Genomic DNA, 18,672 nt, shown 5'->3' with positions numbered 1-18,672 from the left:
TTGTGTTGCATCAATTCTACACTCAAATATGACCATAGTAGTGTTGGCTGATCTAAAAACATAAATAATGGGACCCCATTTTTTTTTAGAACTATGATGACACAAAGCATGCATATAAGTAATGTTGAGAAACTAAATACAGAAATGCACTGTAGGATTAAAATGGGTCATCTCTCTTTTTTTTCTACTACATCATGGATATCCCAGTGGACATTGGGGTAAAGGTGGGGTGTATCCTGGACAGAACATTAAATGGTACCTACTCTCTATTTGGGGGTCATACTGTTTAAAAGTTCAATTTATTCATTATGTTACGACCTGTCCTCGAGATGGCTAGAGAAGAAGGGTCTAACAGGTGTGAGGGTTGAATGGGGTAAATCAAAGGAGCACTCTAGCAAAAGTCTGGCCATATGAACACAAAAGGGACACACTACACAACACTATACGGGGGGAACAACTTAACAACTTACACATTATACCACACAAGGGAGTTTACACTTCTGAATCCCGACCGTAAGTGCGCACACAAATGGACTGACTGCTCAATGATTTGAAGATGTTATGGCGAAAACGAATGGAAAGACTGGCTAAACGAAGGGATGGATGAAGTTTATGGCGAAAAGGGTGCACTAAAGTAAAGACCGCAGTACAAAACACAAAAGGTATAGTGACTCATGGCACACAGAACAACAACACACACAGTGACTGACAAGGCACACAAAAGAACAACACACAAACAGAAAGCCAGCCAGCCCGCCAAAGGACTGGTCTACCAGCAACCAAGTCCCTATTTAACTAGTTGCCAAAGCTGGTAGCACACCTGAAGCCAACAACTGCATTGGTCACTCACCCCTGCTCTGATTGAATGGTGGAATTGGGGACGCAGGCCACCAATCAGGAAGGAGCAGAGGAGAGCACCCGCACACTAATAACTTTGACGGCCACAAAACATCATGAGCCCGAACAAGAATCCGCTATAATAGGTTGGTAAACCTCCAGATTTCATAACAGCTTCTATAATAGGAAATAATGGAAACAGAAACAATCTGCTCTGAAGTCAAACTATTACCATAATTTAACAAATGTGTGAGTACAAAACCCAATTTTAATGTATTTGGGGCATTTTGTAAAATGTAAATAAAAAGAGAACACAGTATAATCTTTTGGAAATCCTTTTCAACCTATCGTCAATTGCACAACACGACAAAGACACAATATTTAATATTCAAATTACTAAACTTAATTTTGTTTTATTTTTTTGCTAATATTGATTCATTTTAGATTTTATAGTCGTTTAATCGTTTGCACAGAGCATTTACACTATAGAGTCCTGTGTTGCATTAATGTAGCCATATTTTATGCAATGGGTTAATTTAATGTTTTTCTTTGTTTTTATTGATTTTTGTTAGGATCTTACAAAATGAATTTAGCTGCAAAGCTGACTAGACACAATTGAGGAAGCAAACAAAAAGAGCATGTAACATATCAAGTGATGTGTGTGAAAAAGCAATGTGATATGATGACCTGCCACAGTCCACCTGTTTCTGCTACACCTAAATAAATTGCTAATTGCCACTGCCAACAGGTGTGCTACACGATTCTCAACCCCATGGGAAACAGCAGAGAACAAGATCATGCCAATTTTGTATCAATTTCTCTCATTAAATAACTGATTGATTGTATGTATAGTATGAATATACAATATACATTTAGTACAGGTAACACTTTCAATAATTAGTTTTCTCATTATTATCGAATAATAAATGTAAAAAAAAAAAGTGTTTAAACTGGGCGACAGAGTGAGTGAGTGGTTAGCAAATCCGCCTCACATGTCTATGGTTTGGGATTTCAATCTGGGTTTGAACTGAACCTGTGTGCCTCACACATTATATATTCATAATTGCCCCCCCCCCCAAAAAAAACCCCAAAACAAAACAAAAAAAAACAAAAACAAAACTTGAGTGATCATTCCCTCTTGCTCCATTCCAGTCTCTATTCCAGATGCTGCTTTATTATAATCCAGTCTCCAATTTGCCAGCAGTTTGTTTTTGTGCTGCCGTTAGTCTTTTTTTAATGTAATTTAACTCCTTTCTGTGGCCAAAAGACTTGTCGAGAGGTAACTATAGGAGATCAATGCTATAGACACGGAAGTTTCATGTTCGTATTGCTCTCTGGTAGGCTACCATCAGATTTGTAGTACATGTATTTTAATATCATTCAAGGTTTAAAGTAAGAGTTCGTGTTGCTGTGATTGTGGTCTGCTGCAATAAGTGATTTTACATCTTTAAAAAAAAGTTTGCTTAGCTGTTCCCATAGTAGCACAGCCCCTCCCCGCTCCATCCGCTTCACATTAGAATTTACTTTGATTCGCATACAAAAAAATATTGCATATGAATGAAAAACTTTCACAGAACCTTTCACAGGCTAAGCATGTATTCCTCTCATTTTATGTTCCTAAATTTTGTACCATGCGGATTTAAGATTTTTAATGTAATCTTCCCCGTAATCATCTACTTTCATTACCTTTAAAGGTCAGGGTGCAAACATTTTTCAGAGTCTGTTAAAATTCATATTCTCATTGGTAATAGGTCTTATAATAGATCCAAGTCACTTCCTGCAAGTTGTCAACCACAGATCGATTAGAAAATAGGTTTTACTTACTCATTTAGAGTGTTTCCGAACCTCATGGAAGCTCGAGGAATCGTGCCTTAGAACGGGACTAGAACCCACGAGATTTCTCCTCTCTGCACAGCACGAGATCTATTTTCTTTTGACGGTGTTTTGGAGTCCGGGTGAATGCAGCAGATGTCCTAAAAGGAGCTGTCACCGAATGGGAACTTCCGAGGCCAAATCACGGATGTCATGCAAATCGCTGTTGTGACCGACAACGCTCGCAACATGGATGTGGCGATACGTGAGGCTGGCTTTGAGCCACACATTAAGTGCTTATCGTGCAGGCAATGAACACAACGCTAGTGCGGCTGGTCCAAAGTTGGCCGCGTATCATGTTTGTTTAGACGTGTCAAGCGTATAGTTGCTTTTTTTTCACCGACGCTCAACAGCAGCAGCACTTTTGTCGTCTAAATAAAACACAGCTCGAGCTGCCCGCGCACAAACTAATTATGGACGTAATCACGCGTAATCAACAACTCTTTGGACATGATGGCTCGCGATCTAGAGCAGCGGGGTGCCGTTTCTGCGGTTCTGAGGAGCCCAGAACGACGACGAATTACAGAAATCTTGACACAGACGCAGTGACATTCCTCTTGTTGAAGATCGACTGAGAAACAAGTTGAACTCTACAAAACAATACATTTTTATTTATATAGCGCATTACATAACAGCTAAAGCTGTAACAAAGCACTTTAAAAACAATAAGAGGCAGTGATACGTCTATTAATAAATATATATATATATAAAATATAAATAAATAAAGCCAATAAATTAACATAAAACACTATATACAATTGAGTTACTGCCCCACGAGCACATTTGGATTTTGTATTCAGTAAGAGGAAAGATCTCAGCTTTAGCTGTTATTGCAGCAATATTTGAGAGCATGTAACGAAAGTGACTCCTGTTTGCATTTGCACTTGAGAGCTAGATAATTCATTTTCTTGCAGCCTGTTCGATAAAAAAACATTTTGAAAACTGAAAAAATGACATTAGGTATTTTTTTTTATATTCGAAATTTAGCAAAAATCTCGTCTCGTTCTTGCGGACTCAATCACGTGAGACATCTCGTCTCGTGGGATTTTTGTCTCGTCCCATCCCTATCTACAAACACAGCACAGTCAAGGCGAGCGATGTTTTGGAATGAGAGGATTTTGAAACACACGATGCGACAGAATTTGACCGTTCATGATTAGTAGCCACTGAAACCTCCGGCTACTGTGACGTCACATCTCCGGAAAAAGCTGAAGATGAGAGGGCGCGAGATTCAAACGGCAGACGACACATTCTGAATTGTATTTAGTGATTTAACTGTTTTAATGACAGTTATGCATTGTAAAGGGGGTTCTAGATGGCTACAGAAAACTTTTCAATGTTTGCACGCTGACCTTTAAACTGATTTTTTTTAAACATGCCATAAACATAGAATTTAAACACCTGATTTGTAATATTCAGAAAACCTCTGAATAATTCATCTCAGGTGTTTGTACTGTCTTTATTCCATGTGTCTGTATTGTAAAGTTTAAGTTGAAGATAGAACATGCGCAATGTTGTCCACATCTATTTAAATATCTAGAGCTGGATTATTGTGATAAACAGCCTGTGGACACAAATTCTCCCTTTGGATGCAATTAAATCTTAGCAGAAGATGGAGTCACAATCAGCTGATGAAATGAAAAGCATTATCCCAGGACGTGTGCAGTGCACAGAAATACAAATTATAGGCTATTTTGTAAGGCCTAGGTGATGCAACTGCAATTAGACTGAACAGATTTCTGAGGGGAAAGAACATAACATTCCAATACTTCCTGAGCTTCTGAAACTTGCTAGCTAATCAAAACACTTGGCGACATTTCAGCTCTGGACAACATGGTCAAACTGCCACGAAACACCTGCCTTGATGATGAAAACATTTCAAATCTTACAGACAATAAAAATGCCAAGATGATGCTATTCACAATTTATGAAGAAGGTTTCTCTGAAGGGATCCCTTTTAAATAAAGCTTCCTGCTTGCGTAGTGTGTAGCTGCCTGCTGCTCAGCTCCTGCTTTGCTTGCAGTCTTTTCGTTGATAACTGCTTTGTTTTTTCTCTCTGGACTTCTCCTGGATACTTTTTATATCTGTGTGGCTGTATTACTTTTTTCGTTTTTAATACACTCTCAAAACGGGTTGGTTAAAAAAAAAATCCAATCTAGTGGGTTTATCCAATATTTGTTAGATTAACCAATAGATTGGTCAGACATTGACCGATCCGGTTGGTTGTGGGCATACCAATTTTTGTTGGTAAGACAAACAACCAATGAAATTGGTTTCAAAAAGGACACTTCACTAGCCCAACTGTTTTGCTGTATAGTGTGTACTGTGCAGTGCATATAGACCTACTAAATAAGTATATTAATTAACAATTAATTAATTGATATTAATTATAAATATATTATCCCTATGGCTCTGGAAGAAATAGCGGTGGACCATGACAGAAACAGCTTTGGTCCCAACAATAACGAATCATTCGTTGTGTTTAACAATGTGTTTGTGTGTGTGTGTGTGTATGTGCATGCATGCGTATGTACATACAATAAAATACAGTAGAAAATGAGTCTAGATATATCAGTTGGAAATAAATGTACTCAATCATTTTTTTTTTATGTTCTGAATGTACTTATCCATTAGTATATCATGTTTTCATTCTACAAAATGGAAAACTGACCCGAAACTCTTTTCATGAAGGCCCCAGCATGAAAGAAAAGCAAAGACCCGCGAAATCTCCCGCGCAAGATTACAAAACCAGGCTGACCACCAGTAGCATCTAGACATTAATAGTCTGGTATAGCGCTCAACAAACCACGCTGTCCTTCATTCCCATCTTCCAGCAATGGTGGCAGTTTTTCAGCGACCAACTTTACAGTGCACTTTTTGCATATTTGACTTTCCATTAGGTATGGATGAAGAAGCTGAAGGAGTGGGCGTTCGAGAACTACGTGGGAAGGTTCAAGGGTAAGTATGGAGACTGTTTTTATATACTAATACTCCAGCTAGTATTCCATGCCCGGACCGCGAGGCTCGCCATAGCATGCGCTCAGAGATACACATCCGACAAGTGTGTAGTTTAGTAATGTGTATAATCTACGTGTGGTTATATGTGTGATTGTAAAGCGTGAGTCAATGAAAACCCTTATTTCAAATGTCGCAATGGTTTTGTTGACCAAAGTTTGAATCGCTCTACAGAAAAGTGTGTCAATGGCTAGTGTTCGAAATTAGTTAGGCCACCATTAGAAGCTGGCGCTGTTGAGTGTCATTGTCACTAGAGAAAGAGAAGAAGATGGGGCGAAAGGCGGTTAGGCGGGAACAGAACGACAGCAGGCAGACAGGCACAAATGGCGTCGGGCGGTCGGTGTGGGAAGAGTAAATTGTTAACACAGAATTACATCCCTAGTCCTGAACACAACTTAAAACGGTGAGTCTCTAAAATGTACTTGTATTCTCAGGCTAAGTTTTTATTGTTATTGTTTCTGGCTGTTAAAAAAAAAGTTTTTCGAAGCTGCTTCGTCAGAATTGACCAATACCACATGCTAGCTCTTCGCTGAATATGAATGCGGGGCGCCATTAAACACTCCTCCCTAATGGCTTTTATTACATTTTTTCCCTCATCTATCTGAGCAGTTGTGGGGGAGAGGTACTTGATTAAGTAAGAAGGGTCAGAAAGAAAAAAAAAACAATGCTATTCTCGTATACTGCTCAAGCAAAGCTACTACACCCGCGATATCAGTCTATTAGAAGTGCGTGTGGTTATAAAGAGCGCTAAAGCTCAAAGCATTAACCTAGCACAGCGGTAATGTCGGTGTGGTCAAGCTGCTTGATTTGGAGGAGGACAGACACTTGCTCCATCAGGCACCCTGCGCTGATTTGTGCTCAAGTTAAAATGGAGGAGACAGCAGCAAGAGGGAACCTCGCAATGTGATTGCAGTCAGAGCTGTGACATCATGCAAGTGAAACACGATTCAACTCAAGATTATTACACAACCACTAGGAAGCATTTATTTTCTCGTATACTTTTTACGCAAACCTCAACATACCATTTAAATGTCTATTTTACAAACCACTTACATTTTCCAAAACGTTGCAGACTACAGCGCCTCTTCAATTTTTAGACAGCTTTGAACATTTAATAGAGCTGTCTGATAGTCTACTAAAATTATAAATATTTATTTTCACATAATAAAAAAGAATTAAAAACTAAATTCTCTATTAAAAAAAAAAAGACCTGTATTTATAACTCCACTCACACCACTGAACTCCACACCTGTTAAAATGCACCTAAACCGGCAAAATGTGAACAGTATTGTAACGAATTAGGTAATGTTGTGGTCGGATTTGTGTTTTTCTGAGTTGTGTTGTTTCTGAGGTTATTGAATGCATCGTGCGGCTAGCGAGAGGAGGGGCGGAGCACAAGGAAGAGAGAGAGCCGTTGTATTTTTGAATTGAGCGGTTGTTGTATTTTATTGGCGTCGGCAGCGGCCCACATTAGCCGGCTGGATTAATAAAAACGTGATAATTAAACTATGTCTGACGGCGTGTTTCTGGAAGACGCTACATTATATCATATTGAATTGAATTTCATTTCTTTTGAATTCTGAATTGAAGAAAATCTGTCTATTACATGGCCAAATGAAGTAGTTAGCTGCATGTGCAATGGGAGTATTGAAAGCATGAAGCAAATTGTATTAAAGTGCATAATATGTCAGGATACAATGGGAGTAGGAAGAGAAGGAAAGCCAAAAGTCAGAGGCATGTTTTCAATACTCAATGTGGAAATTGTATAACCTTTGATGCAGTTTAATATTAACATTCATGATGTGGTTATGCCATGTCATAGCTTTTACAGTTTACTTTTCATTAAACAGAAACATTGAAGCCTTTAGTGACATGCGTGATGTCTTGGATACATTTGTGGCATAATCATGCAACATGTGAGAGTAGAACATGTGTTGCTGGTCAGCAATATGTCACAATGTACCATTATGCTATATTACAGGTATTATATAAACAAAAGTCTTAGGTTCAGGACCGCAGTGGTATGTGTGACTGATTGGATACATTGTGTTGCATTTCATGCAATATGTGTGAGTCTAGGTACACGTGATATGTTGGTCAGTAACGTACAGCATGAACTATTGATGTGCATGGTGCACCATATTTTAACCCTAACCTTACCTGGCAGATAAAATCAAGATCAACACTGACAATTCCATTTTCTATGTCAAGTCCACAGCCAGCTTCAAAATCATAATTTTTTCATGTACAGTATTATTATTATTATTTCAAACAAACCATGTATAACTTTTTAGTGGCTTTTTTTTTTTTTTCCGGGGGTGGGGTGGGGTTAATAATATGTTTCAGGAGGGTAATGATAACATTAACCATACCCTAAAGGCACAGGGCATGTGAGGTTATTAAACACAATTGTCGACAGTAAAGTGTGAGAATATTGTAATAAACAAAGCCGGTTATCAATTCTGAACCCAGTGCCTTCAAAAACAAAATGATACATTGATTTGATCATAATTATTAGTGGTGATTAGTGATGCTAGAATTTCAATTAAAAAGGTCTATTATCAAAGGCATGATGGCATGTATGACGACTGTGTGAAAATAAATATATTATTTTTGTTCATCGACAATGAGAGCTTTTCATGCCTTATTGATGATCTGGTGAAAGATATTTTTCCCAAAGTGGGTCCATGGGCAAAGTTCATCCAAAAACTACAAGTCTTACTGGAGGTGTGACATGAACTCTGGACAGTACATGTATGGTATTGATGTAAAGCATGAGTTACATTTGTTTTAAGTGCCAAAATAAAATCCTTCAAATTTCACATTTGAAGTGGCATCTGCGAACAATGCACAATGTTGCTAGTGACAATGAGGTGTATAGATGTACATTACCAAGATGCGTGCATGCGCACATTCCAGAGGTATAGTTCATACCGCAAACATTTGATAAATGCTCACCCAGAATGTAATGAAACTGAATGCGACTTGAGCACTAGTATCTGTAGTACAACGTATGAGCATGAGCAATTGAATAATGGCGATATGGACACATGTAAGATGGGTCGCTAATAATGCCACAGGGGAAAGTTGTTGGCCACAGCATTGAACAGGAAAAGCAACATCATATCTGGAGATACAGTTCAAGTGGTGAGATATGACACAATGTCATACATACCTTTCTGTTCTCTCCTGAAAAACTTCCTGGAGCTACCTGTGTATGGAAAGTTCTTCAGCGAAACAAGTCAATAGAGACCTTAGAGACCTTCATAATGGCCTGTACTACAAGAACAATGTCATAATCTCTCAGCCCAATTGTATTACATTGGGTCTGTACAATGGTGATACGGAGACCACAAATCTATTTGGCACTCATACAGGTGTCCACAAGCTTGGCTTCTTCTATTACATTGTCAAAGAGTTGCCAGCTGCCTACAACTCCCTTTTGTCAAATTGTCACCTACTGCAGATCTATTATGCAGCAGAGAGCAAACAGAAAAAAGTAGGGATTTTCAAAAATCCCTGAAAGTATATTAGATGAACTGAAGACATTGAACAATGAAGAGACGGATATTTGTGTCAATGATACACAGGTGCATGTCAAGGTAGTCCTTGGACAAGTCTCAGGTGACAATTTGGGCATGCAAGGTCTTTTTGGCTTTGTTGAAAGTTTCTCAGCCAACCATCCATGTAGATTTTGCATTATAGACAACACCATGCAAACCACATTTATTGAAAAGAAAGAATTGTTGCGGGAGAAAGACAATCACAATCAGCACATCACGGAAGTAGCTGTTGACCCAGCACGGGTGTGCGAAACACCGGGCCATCAAAACCGAATGAACTAGAGTACTTTCACATGACTGAAAACTACACACCTGATGTCATGCATGACTTCCTTGAAGGAGTTTGCCCATATGAGCTGAAGCCCATCTTGAAAGCGCTAATTGTGGACAAAGGCCATGTGAGCCTTGATGTGCTAAACGAAAGGATCCAATCCTTCAATTCTGCTCAAAAGTCTTAATGTGTGATATGAAGATGTTCATATCACTGTTCAGAGAAGCTGGCAAGAGTCCATTACTCATCACTTTCCAGCACCGAGGACTGACTGCGCCAGTGGTTTGTGCAAGTTAAGACATTTTATTTTAATGTGTTCTAAATTAGAATATTGTGGTCACTGGTCAGGGTTTTGCACATGTTTTTCTGTAAGGAGGGATGCAGAAAGTTTTTAGCCGTCAATGTATAAGTGAGGTGGGGGAGATATTTTGATTGGGGGTTGGGGGGGCTAGTCGACAAAGTCAACCACAAAAAATAGCCAAAACAAAATTGTTGGCCTTCAGGCATTACGGGCACCATTGTACACGATCCACATAGTCATTTCGAGGCCGTTAAGTCCATTGTACTCTGGAAAACCCCCCAAAAATGTTGGTTGTATGGGTAAGGCTGCACAATATATCGAAAAAATATCGATAATGGCCTATGCAATATGCATATCGCAAAGACATGCAATCATTTTCTTATGTCATTGTATACATTTATCAGAATTTTACCAGTCAGATACAAACTTAAATGGGCATCACCGCCCAATAGTTGTACATTATCTAGGGGTACGTGTTAAATATCGCAATAATCATCGATATTGCTAAAGTCAACCATCAATATCGGAAATTGCATGTTTTTCCAATATTGTTCAGCCCTTGTGGCATTATTAACATGGGCTAAATTTGACCCCGTGGGTTCTCCAGGGGCTAATGGCGCTTTTTCATTAGCCCTGCTAAATTTGACCCATTGGGTTGTCCAGGGGCTAATGGCACTTTTCCATTAGCCATGCTCCATACCTGACTTTTTTGGGGCCAAGTGGGGCTAAGGGGACCGGTTTTTCAGAACCATCTCTAGTGCCAGCCGTCTGGGGCTCAGTGGGGCCATGCCGTCACTGTCATTTGATTGGCCGACAGCATGTGAACACTTTGCAAATTTCAAAGTAATTCTGCTTTTATTTTCCTTTTTATCTTCAGGATCATTTCTTCTCACTTGGATGGAAAGGGAAAAATCCCTGCGACTGGCTATATCCAGGAATGTTTGCTAACCTCCAACGGAAAGTCGGCAAAAAAAAAGGAGGGAGAGCTGTCACAGTTCACAAGGGGACTGGGAACATTCCTAATTCACTTTATGGTCGTGGGATTACTGCCATGGGTAAGAGCATCTGACAATCAGTGTTTCCTAGATTTAGCGCTGCACAATATTGGAAATACATGCGATGTGATATGGTTGTTGAATAATAAGAATAAGAATAAGAATAAGAATGCCTTTATTGATCCCACAGTGGGGAAATTTTCATTGTTACAGTAGCAAAGATATAGGTCACACAGGGGCGGTGGCATAATGTGGCCATTAATGTATAACATTGACGGCAAACATTTAGAATCAAACCTATGTAGATATACGCAGTAGTTGAGTATATAAAGCAATATTTAACATGTACCTCTAGAAATTACATTTTTATGATCTAATGAAAGTGTAGTGGCAACTCTTACTGCTTTCTTGCCACTGTAGGAGCAGGTGGATAACAACCAGTGTGACGCGACAGATATCTTCCCTCTCAGACTCCTCGTTTCTAGTTTACTGAAAAAGAAAATAATACAAACCAATTCCTCGCCTATTTCTATTATAGTCACCTTCAATGTTCAATGATTCGTTCATATCTAACGTCGGTCAGAAAACTGTGTGACCACCACCTGACCTTCTGAATGAGGAAAAACGTCACGTCACATGACCAATATCTAATCAACTACTACTACGCACGTGCGTTACTCAGTCGTGATTAAACACCATTTCCTACACAATACAAACTAATTTTTATTCTTTCATAAATTTACACATTGTGGCATGGCAGACACAAGACAGGCCAGGATGCATTGGATCCATGGAGCTGAGCAGCCATCCATTTGTCAGATTTTGACCGCGTATCCGAGATATGCAGACCCAGATGCTTACATACATTATGCTTTAGTATCACATGTCCTGTTGTTTGTCATCTGTGTAGGTAAGCAGCCCGTTATTTGATCATTTTCTTCACTGGTTTGTGGACTTTGTTAATTGTCTTTTTTTCCTTTTCCTGCTACCCCATACCTTTTGTTTGACATTTTCAGCGCTGGCATTCACTAAAAAGAAACTTCAATGTAGGCTATGTTGTGTTGGATGTTGATGAACAGTTACTCAGAGGTGAGTGGAGACTTGCCAGAGTCTTGGAGACTGTCAATGGCAAGGACGGACTCGTGAGAAGAGTGAAAATCTCCTCTGGAGACAAAAAACTGAATAACAAAGGTCAACTCACTAGTAAGCCTTCTATTGTAGAGCGTCCTGTGCAAAAGCTGGTTCTGATATTGGAATGTTCACAAGCTAACAACTAGAAGTGGTTATTAGTTGTAGAAAAGTATTTGTTATAGTTATTTGAATGTACACTGAACTCATGATTTTGGTGGGAATGTAAATAACCGTAATCATAATTTTCGACAACATTAGTTAATAGTTTTATTTTGAAATTTGCAATGAAAATTGTCACTTCCTGTGTAGTGTTTCCTGTTTAGCGCAGTGCATAAATTAGCAGCTTGATTGCATTAACTAGGTTCATGCTTGTCAAAAGCGACACCAACTTGCAGAGAAACCCTAAACGGTCTGACGGTCTACACTAGCAACCCCTCCGAAGAGGCAAAAGGTGTGTGATCTGATGCATTGAATTATTTGTGTTTGTAAATATTGAGTGTTGAATGTGAAAGGTCTTTCAGCTCTTACAGTGATTTAGGCTACGGACATGGTGATTATGTCATGAATGATTACACGGTCATGGACAAATGTTGCTCAACTAATAAAAGCCAAAAAATCATCAGTAAAGTTTCATCCTTGGTCGGAGGGCATGCTACAGCGTGAATACATACTTTTTTTGAGATTCTAGACTGTGACCTTGTCTGCATTTTAATCCAGCTGTCTTGTTTGCCTGCACACCACCAAGCACATAAACATGACATTGCACACCGTCAGTCCGCTCGTTGTCTCCATCAGCTTGCCACCCCTTAGCCGGTAAGCCTTTGGTCATTTCCTCTCTGTCTTTTTCACCGTTGTCCTCCTGTCTCCCCAAGTTTCTTGTATAGTACGTTTTTCGTTTGCCCGTCAACGTTACCATCCCATCCACACATCTTTACAGACTCAGATTGTTCTGATTTGGAAGATTGCGGGCCCAAGTTCTATAACCTCCTCCCAGACTTTGACTCAGATTTGGATTCTTTCATTTTTTTTCCCCGTTGTGGTTTCTCTGCTCCTCATAAGTTTGCATTACGTTTCTGATTCAGACCCATGCATGCTTGTGTGTTCTTTTTATGATTAGATCCCTTGTCACCTTAACCTTGGTACCCATTTGACCATTTACACGAGACCACTGTATGGTGGCCAACAGAGGCGCTTCATTAAAGGGCTTTGTTATTCTGTTGACCCAGTCCCATTATCTCCTCCTTCTTTGCCTGTCTTGTCACACCTCATTCTGTATTGCTATCATTGCCATTCCATACCTGTTTCTTCATCCCATTTCGTGCCCGTCACTTCATTGCCATGGTGCAATTCTGTTCACTCGAGTTTCCAAGATCTCCTTGTTTAGTGCTTGCACACTCTGTCAGTGAGTGAACGTGTCGCTGCCATTTCTCGTTCACGCGAACGAGAACTCCATCCATGCAGCAGCTGGGAGATGACGTTGTTGTGGACATGGGACAACTTTATTTGAAAACATTTATTACAATACACATATGTGCACTTAAATATTATCCTCTCTGTCTACAGCAACTATAATGTGGTGAGACCATCACAATGTTGGTTTGCCATTAAATTGTACTTTTATTTCAAATCTTGTTTGGTGTCGAGTGTTTTATTAATTCTTGTTTTTATTTCAGCGCAACAGAACGTTTAACCAGACATGTAGTCATCCGCTTCATTTGACAAGCCTGCACTTCGTAACACGTGAAAACAAAAATACACCGGGCGCATGACGGCCCTGTGTTATGTCCTCCAAAATAACAAATGTTTATATATGTAGGCATAAAGTCTACTGCGATTATTGTTGTTGTTAGTATTTATCACCGTTATTATAACCACGATTATAATGGTTATGATAGTGATTTTAAATATTTGAGTGTTTTTTTTGTGTTTTTTTTTTTTTGGTGCATTATCACCAAACACGAATGCGACTATTGTCTGACGTGATTACAGTACTACAATGCAAACGCATAGGTTTTTGTTAGCAACGATAATGCAAACGTACCAATTATAATAAGTAGAACATCAGGTGTGGACAATTTAATATATATATATATATATATATATATATATATATATATATATTTTTTATTTTTTTTATTTTTATTTTTTTATATCCAACCCGGTCCACGCCCAGGGGCGGTGCGGGGGATGCGGGGCTGAATGATTCGGTGAAGGATTCTTTTGAATGATTCTTTTTGATGAACTGATTCTAATGATTCAGTTGACTTAAAAGAGCTGTTATGCCCATCACTAGAAGCCACACAACTCATCCATCCATATTCTGAGCCGTTTATCTTTACTAGGGTTGTGCATGGACACATTGGTACAGAACAACACACACGATGCAGTAAATGCACACAATGAACGCTTCTGTTGTGGCATGAAATTGTTATGATTAAAGCACAGTTGCAGTAAATTTATTGCTACCCTTGTTCATGTTGATGGCTGTCAGTAGAACTTACTGATAAATTACTTACTTGTTTACTAATGTATAAAGACAAAAAATACACACTTTCCACATCCTTTTGGATCGATATTTTGTTTTTCTTTTGAAAAAAAAAATGCTTAGCTTACACGGAACCAATGTTTCCTCTAATTTTCCATGCGTCTGAGCATTCACACAAAATCTTTGAGCATTCCTTGGACTGTGGTGAGCAACATCAGACATTGAGACATTGGCTATTTATTTATTTATTTAATAGTTGCTAGAATGATCGGAGAAGTGACTAAAAGCAGCACATGATGTTTTATATTGACTTCCTAAAGGCTGCATACGCTGTGGACGGGCTGGATGTTTCCTGTGGGGCATACTTAAAGATGTAGAGCACATCTAGGTGAAGTTCCTCCCTGAGATCGGTAGGTCATGAAAATAATGAGCACCAAACAACAACCTCTGGTGCTCATTTGAGAAACACACCAAAATTGTTATGTACACCGCCGCTTATAAAAGACTACTTTACAGGAGTGGATTCTCAAGTTGAAGGCACTCCGAATTGTTATTGAATCTAGTTTACTGATTGTCCATATTCTTTCATTATTTTGCCAATCCGACTGTCAAACGGTGTTTTATTTATGTGCAATTAAACGCTTTTAAAAGTCTTGGTTTCAATTTGGAGAAGCCTCGGGGCACAAAGTGTAAGGCAGCACAGTGTCGTTCTGTGCTTGTTCATTACTTCCCATGATGCCTTTTATTTTCCTGTAGATCTTGGGAGTAAAACTAGCCAATCAAAACCACCTTTTACGACTACTCAATTATGTAACGCTGTCTTGCAGCATCTAGATGAGTCTCTAGTGCTCAGATGAATTTCTCTCATTCCACTGAAACCTTTACAATTTCTCATGTCGAAACGCAAACACCAACTCAATTTCTTCTAAAAATCAACTCCTCAGCAACGAATACAAGAACAGTTCTACTTTTCATTCCCAAATGGACTTTTCTCCGATGCCATGTTAATATTTACGATTTTGTCAGAAATGTGCTAAATGTTTGTTCTTTGAACTGAGGGTGTTTTCGCACAGTACCCTTTCAAATGGACCAAACAGTCGTTTAAGATGCAATGGCACTTTATAACTAAATTTCAGAAGTTCTTCTGAGTTAATGAAAATAGCAATATGTAACTGCGATGGCAGGCTTCCTTGAAAATCTACTACATGTAGCAAGCACAAGAGTACAAACAGCGAAGTCAACCTGGGATCAGAGATGGGTAGAGTAGCCAAAAAATGTACTCAAGTAAAAGTACTGTTACTTCAGAATAATATGACTCAAGTATAAGTAAAAAGTAGTCATCCAAATAATTACTTGAGTAAAAGTAAAAAAAAGTACTTGGTGAAAAAACTACTCAAGTACTGAGTAACTGTAGCAAGTCTCATTTTTATTTTTTTTAAAACAACCATTCAATCAGACGAAAATACATATCATAATCATACATAATCATCTTCAGGCAAATTAAAGTCCATCAAATCAATAAAATGAATAACATTTGATTAAAGAATAGCTTAAGATAATCTTAAGGTAAATTCAAGTACTTCAATAAACAATAAAATAATAATAGTGTCAATAAAATAAATAAATTAAGCATAAGTAGCACAAAATGTCAGCCCCTGGCATGTACTTTTTTTTTTTTAACAGGCTGCGCAGGCAGAACAAGGTAGCCCATGAACTCGTATAAACTGTGTGGGTGTGTGTGCGTGCGTGTGTGTGCTTCAGTCTGTGTATGTGACAAAACATGCAAAACAAACATGTTTCCCAAAGAATCACTCAGTGATGTCACCATTAAGCTTTAACCCTTGTGTTGTCTTGTGGGTCAAAAGTGACCCACTACCATGTTTAGCTGTAGAAAAAACATCGTAAACTATCTTTTTCCACCTTGAAATGTTATGACCTTTCCTAAATGGGCGCCATAATTAGAAAAAGTGATACCTTGTTTTTGTGTATGTTTCCATGTGGGCTGTACACCACTAGGGTACAAAGATTGTCTTATGGGTCACTTTTGACCCGTGAATTATAAAAGCATTTAAACACAAAAAAAAGTTAAAACTCCACACACAAACTCTCTCTGCTCCACAGAGAGACACACACACACATGTACACACCGACGCACGCACGCACACACAAAGTAACTGGGTTGATGTACAAATTGAACTTTCATTTGACCTGCACCTGCACTTTTGATTTGCAGCTAACCCCTCACATCACACAAGACAATAACAACAATGGTCTAAGTTTTGAGTTTGGTTTTTGACTGTTAGTTTCATGTTTTGCTCTGTGTCTGTCTCGTCATGATTATTGTATCCACCTGTGTGCTAACCAATCAGCTCCCTCCTACCCTCTGTGTCTTGTCCAGGTGTTCCTCGTTGTATCGTCAACTTGTCTGTATTTAGTTCTCCGCTTTCTTTCAGTCCTTGTTGGTTCGTTTGTTTTGTCTTGTCATGAGGAGACATTTCACTGCCCAACAGGTCTTGGATGAGATATTTTCTGGAGCTCAGGGGGATCAAGAGGATGAGGAAGTATCTGAAGAGGAAGATGGGGAGGAATGGAACCCAGAGGATGATGCGTCTTATGATGATGAAGAAGAAGAGGAAATCCCTCAAGCTGACAGAGAGATATATTTGTCAAGGAACAGCAAAATTGCATGGTCCTCATCAAATTCAGAGAGCAACCAGGGAAGAACAGCAGCACCAAACATTATAAGGATCACACCAGGGCCAACAAGGTATTCAGCTGCCCATGTCCAGGACATTTCATCCACCTTTCGCCTCTTCATCACACCAGCCATTGAAAAAATAATTCTGGAGAATACAAATTTGAGGGGTTTCCGGAAATGTGGAGAAAATTGGAAAAATATGGGTGAGATTGACCTGCGTTGTATATAAATCCTGTGGCGAGGCTGCATCAAGTCTCTCGGATGCAGAGAGTGGAAGTGCAATTTTTCGGGACACAATTCCACTGAAAACCTTTCACACTTTTTCAAGAATGCTGAGATTTGAAAATCGTCAGTCAAGACCAGCAAGGCGTGTGACAAACAAACTGGCAGCCATCAGAGAGGTCTGGGACAAGTGGGTTGAACGTCTGCCATATCTCTACAACCCTGGGCCTGATGTGACAGGTGATGAGCAGTTGGTTCCATTCAAAGGTAATTTTTTATTTCATTTCATTTTATTGTGTTGTAACATCCTTGATTCATGCACTTTTCTGTGACACCCACACAGAGTGATTGTAATAACTCAATGTCCTTTCCGGCAGTATATGCAAGCAAGCCAGCAAAATACGGCATTAAAATAGGGGTGGCCTGTGATGCAAAATCCAGCTATGCACGGAATATGCAAGTATCCACAGGGAAGCTGCCGAGTGGAGCACCAGAGAAGAACCGGGATATGAGGGTTGTGCTTGAATCGACAGTTGGACTGAGGGGGCACAATGTCACATGTGACAATTTCTTCACCTCCTATGAACTGGGCCAGTAGCTCCTGAAAAGAAAGATGACCATGGTTGGCACTGTGCGGAAGAATAAGCCTGAAATACCCCCTGCACTTCTCATAACAAGGGGCAGAGTGGTCCTCATCAAAGTTTGCCTTCACTCCCACTACCACTCTTGCTTCTTAGCTTCCAAAAAGGAACAAGAACGTGGCCCTGCCGAGTACACTGCACAAGACAGATGAAATCAGTGATCATGAGGATTGGAAGCCAGCCATCGTCCTGCACTATAACTCCAATAAAGGAGGCGTGGACAACCTCGACAAGGTTATTGGAACGTACAGCTGCAGAAGGATGACTGCACGCTGGCCCATGGTCATCTTCCATAACATCATTGTGTCCTCATGTAATGCATTTGTGATATGGCAGGAGATCAACCCGACTTGGATGTCAGGAAAGACGAACAAGAGAAGGATGTTTTTAGAGCAGTTAGGAAAGGCTCTTGTCACCCCGTGTGTTGAAAGAAGGGAGCGCCTGCCCCGCACAGAAGCCTCTGCAGCCATTGTGGAAGTTGTTCAGGGAGCTGAATCTTGCCCTGATCCACCAGTGGCTGGGTCAATCAAAAGAAAAAGGTGCCAGTTCTGCCCCTGGAAGAAGGACTGCAAGATAAAGACTGTGTGCTGCACATGTGAGAAATACTTCTGTAAAGCCCATTTGCACATAGGCTACTGTCC

At 39.5% G+C, this 18,672-nt stretch overlaps 2 long non-coding RNA genes across 3 annotated transcripts in view; one reads left to right on the top strand and one right to left on the bottom strand.

Annotated features, from left to right (window-relative positions):
• The window catches only part of LOC147152228 (uncharacterized), a 45,283-nt gene extending 42,380 nt beyond the window's left edge, over positions 1–2,903 (bottom strand). For both annotated transcript variants that reach the window (XR_015085866.1, XR_015085865.1), the window contains exon 1: positions 2,662–2,903. This is a non-coding gene — a long non-coding RNA (uncharacterized LOC147152228). The remainder of the gene's footprint in view (positions 1–2,661) is intronic.
• On the top strand, positions 840–17,103 carry LOC147152227 (uncharacterized). The gene is made up of 5 exons (XR_015085867.1): positions 840–983; positions 10,737–10,914; positions 11,615–11,764; positions 11,871–12,436; positions 16,981–17,103. It is a non-coding gene; the product is annotated as an uncharacterized LOC147152227 (long non-coding RNA).
• Positions 17,104–18,672: the final 1,569 nt, after the last annotated feature.

This window comes from Filicampus tigris, chromosome 2, assembly GCF_054856515.1.
Source record: "Filicampus tigris isolate MCC_2025a chromosome 2, RoL_Ftig_1.0, whole genome shotgun sequence".
NCBI classification, from domain to species: Eukaryota; Metazoa; Chordata; class Actinopteri; order Syngnathiformes; family Syngnathidae; genus Filicampus; species Filicampus tigris.
Note: the sequence above shows the minus strand (reverse complement) of the source record. Positions and strands in the feature narration are given on the sequence as shown.